Below are 4,156 nucleotides of genomic sequence, written 5' to 3' on the forward strand. Positions count from 1 at the left end.
CCTCCCTCCCTCCCTTCCTTTCTTCCTTCCTTCCTTCCTTTCTCTCTCTCTCTCTCTTTCTTTCTTTTTTCCTTCTTTTCTTTTTTCTTTTTTTTGGATAGTGTCTTGCTCTATTGCCCAGGAGTTCAGTGGTGCAATCTTGGCTCACTGCAACCTCTGTCTCCTGGTTCAGGTGATTCTCCTGCCCCAGTCATCCAAGTAGCTGGGACTATGGATGTGTTGCCACCACAACTGGCTATTGTTTTGTAGAGACAAGGTCTCGCCATGTTGCCCAGGCTGTCTTCCTCTTTTAAGGATCCTTGTGAAAACATTCGGTCTGCCTGCATATTCCAGTACAATCTCCCTATTTTAAAAATCAGTTGATTAGTTGGGTGATGTGGCTCACACCTGTAATCTCAGCACTTTGGGAGGCTGAGGTGGGCGGATCACTTGAGGACAGGAGTTTGAGACCAGCCTGGTCAATATGGTGAAACCCTGTCTCTACTAAAAATGCAAAAATTAGCCGGGCATGGTGGCACATGCTTGTCATCCCAGCTACTTGGGAGGTTGAGGCAGGAGAATTGATTGAACGGGAGGTGGAGGTTGCAGTGAGCTGAGATCACGCCATTGCACTACAGCCTGGGCAACAAGAGCGAAACTTCATCTAAAAACAAACGGGCCAGGTGTGGTGGCTCATGCCTGTAATCCCAGCACTTTGGGAGGACAAGATGGGCAGATCATCTGAGATCAGAAGTTTGAGACTAGCCTGGCCAACATGGTAAAACCCCATTTCTACTAAAAATACAAAAATTGGCCAGGCGTGGTAGCTTACACCTGTAGTGCTAGCTACTCTGGAGGCTGAGGCCTGAGAATTGCTCAAACCCGGGAGGTGGAGGTTACAGTGAGTTGAGATCACACCACTGCACTCCAGCCTGGGCAACAGAGTGAGACTCGGTCTCAAACAAACAAAAAACTCAGTTATAAACTCCTTACACAAAGACACATCTAAAATAAAGTGAAAACAAAGTTTGAAAAATTACCTTTTAAGAATGACTTAGTAGAGGGAAGTAGAGATGAAGAGAAGTTGGATAATATGCACAAAAATACAATTTGATAGAAGGAATAAGTTCTAGTCCAATAGTGCAGTAGGGAAATCATAGTTAACAATAATTTAGCGTGTATTTCAAAATAGCTAGAGGAGAATTGTAACATTCCCAACACAAAGAAAAGATAAATGTTTCAGGTAATAGATAGCCTCATTACCCTAACTTAATCATTACACATTGCACACATGTATCAAAATATCACACGTACTCTCAAAATATGTGTAACTATAATATATCAATTTTAAAAAGACAGAAGAACAAGATTTAGGCCCAGTTTACCAGTGAAATCCTTCAAGGGTCTCAGTTATTAAGGATCAGCTAATTATTACGTAGTGTATGTCTCTACTGTATAAAATAAGAATAAAAAACTTTTCAAAACATTTTGTGTTTTGTTTGAGACAGGGTCTCATTATTTTTTATTTTTATTTTTTGACTGTCCTAAATTGTTTATTAGGTATGAATTTTACAAACTTTACTTATATCAGTGGCAACGGTGGAGCTGAGAGTATCAAGTTTTCTCCAAGCTGCACGACGAGACCCACCAATAGTGTGGTGGAACTTAAGGCCCTTTCCAAGGCCATGGCTCTTGCGGCCTGCAGATGTCAGCCCACTTGTCTCCCTGGGCTTGTAGACTGGTTGGTGATCCACTGGGTGTCAGGATTTCCTCTGATAGCTTTATGCAATGCATCAATGAGGATAACCTCAAAAAATTTGTACGTGGAATCTTCAACCCAGTAAGAATTCAGGACTCTTAGAGCCCCACAGTGGTGTCCAGCTTGCTCCTCTGCAATGGACTGAGGGTTCAGGCAAAGTTTAGCTGGTTAACACCATGATGTGCAGGCTTGCTGTAAGTTGCACCCTTAGGAACTGGGTGTTTTTGGCCACCACTGCACACACAAATCCTATATGTAATGTAACCTAGCTTGGCCTTGTAGTTCAGTCGGCGCACTTTATGGGGCCGGGTGGATTGGGGAGCCCTGCAGAGAGCAGATCGCTGGCAGTACTGCCATCAGCGGACCCTCAGAAGAAAGCGCATGAGATCAGACTGCTTCTCCCTCCATAGCTCCTGGATGTACTTGTATGCACTCACTGTGGCTTACCTGATGGCTGCTGCCAGACAGAAAGGCGGGGTCTCACTCTTTTGCCCAAGCTGGAGTGCAGAGGTGCGATCATGGCTCACTGTAGCCTCGACCTCCTGGGCTCCAGCCTAAGTCTCCCAAGTAGCTGGGACTACAGGCATGCACTACCATGCCTGGCTAATTTTTGTATATTTTGTAGAAACAGGATCTCACTATGTTGTACAGGCTGGTCTCAAACTACTGGGCTCAAGCAGTCTTCTCTCCTTAGCCTCCCCAAAGTGCTGGTATTACAGGCGTGAGCCACCACACCCAGTCAAAATATTTTCTGAAAGAAAACAAAATCAGAGGCCAGGCACGGTGGCTCACACCTGTAATCCCAGCACTTTGGTAGGCTGAGGCGGGCAGATCACTTGAGGTCAGGAGTTCCAGACCAGCCTGACGAACATGGCGAAACCTTGTCGCTACTAAAAATATAAAAATTAGCTGGGTGGGGTGGCATGCATCTGTGGTTGCAGCTACTCAGGAGGCTGAGGCAAGAGAATCACTTGAACCTGGGAGGCAGAGGTTGCAGTGAGCCAAAATTGCAGCACTGCACTCCAGTCTAGGTAACAGAGTGAGATTCTGTCCAAAAGAAAGAAAGCAAGCAAGAAAGCAAGTGAGCAAGCAAGCAAGAAAGAAAGAAAGAAAGAGAAAGAAAGAGAGAAAGAGAGAGAAGGAAGGGAAGGGAAGGGAAAGGAAGGAAGGAAGGAAGGAAAGGAAGGGAAGAAAGGGAGGGAAGGAAGGAAGGGAAGGAAGGAAGGGAAGGAAGGAGAGAAGGAAAGAAAGAGAAAAAGAAAACAAAATCAGAAGAGCCAGACACCAAGAACCAAGCAAATAGCCCATAAAATACTTTTTAAAATAAAATATATCTTTCAAAATTTGGTTAATGAATCAAGAAAAAGAAATAAAGGTCTTCTTTTTAAAGTTACAAAGGTAACTAATAGAATTTAATAATTAAATAATGGGAGAAAGAGAGCAGAGAAGTAGGGAATGTAAAGAGGTTAAATTGTCATACTTGTGTTGGGGAACTCACGGATGTTGCATATTTGTACATCAACAAATAAAAGAGTTGCCATTGCAGCCAACATCTGTGGGGAATTCTGGTGCAGCGTCCAGCCACTCCACTCCCAGTGACAGCTCCGAGTTCTGTTTGAATATCTACCCTTTCCCAACCCTGTTCCACATGGTTCGGGTGGAGTTGTCTCAAATTCAGCTTATCTGTTCCTGCCCAATGAGTCAACCACGCGGTTTAGAGAGCTTTAGCCTCTGGCCTAGGACTCTGTGCCTGCAAAACCTTTTTTCCTTTTGCAAGAGACGTCCCTGTGAAATAGGGTATGTTTAATACTAAGGGAAGCTCTGGATACTGTTTTATTTCTGTGTTTATGGGTTTGATATTCTTCTTCATTTATCAGAAGAAGGAATGGCGTCTTGCCTAGCTGGGCCAGAGAAGGCCCTAGTCCTTACTACGGGAAAAAAGACTCCTGGTGGATGGGATGCGGGAAAGGAACAGGACGTTTGTTGTCAGCACCCTGTGGCAGACACTGCCCATATGCCATGCACAACCCCTTGGCATGCACCCCTACACACTGAGCGCTGGCTACTGCAAACACCTCCAAGTCCTCCTCTGCCTGGAGGTTCTCTTTCTCCCTCTCTCTCTCCCCCTTCCTCCTCCCCGCCCCCGCCCCCACCTGAAGAGCAAGGTAGGCTGGCAAATAGGGCAAGCTGAAAATTCTCTATCAATGATAGATGAGGAGCTGTCCGGTTCACACTGCAGCTTTCTCGCCGCTCTGTTGGGAGAACTCTGAAGCATCTTCTACACCGTCTCCCAAGCTCTCCAGGAGGAGCGGGCTCCAGGTGCCCGTAGAGGTAACTTGCTGATAACGCAGCTTTCTTTTTGCTTTTCTTTTTCTTCTTTTTTTTTTTTTTTTTTTTTTTTTTTTGAGATGGAGTGTC

The 4,156-nt window shown here is 45.1% G+C and overlaps 1 pseudogene; it reads right to left on the minus strand.

Annotated features, from left to right (window-relative positions):
• Positions 1–1,561: 1,561 nt before the first annotated feature.
• The window catches only part of LOC105539316, a 3,114-nt pseudogene continuing 519 nt past the window's right edge, over positions 1,562–4,156 (minus strand).

This window comes from Mandrillus leucophaeus, unplaced genomic scaffold (genome assembly GCF_000951045.1).
Source record: "Mandrillus leucophaeus isolate KB7577 unplaced genomic scaffold, Mleu.le_1.0 Scaffold202, whole genome shotgun sequence".
Taxonomy (NCBI): domain Eukaryota; kingdom Metazoa; phylum Chordata; class Mammalia; order Primates; family Cercopithecidae; genus Mandrillus; species Mandrillus leucophaeus.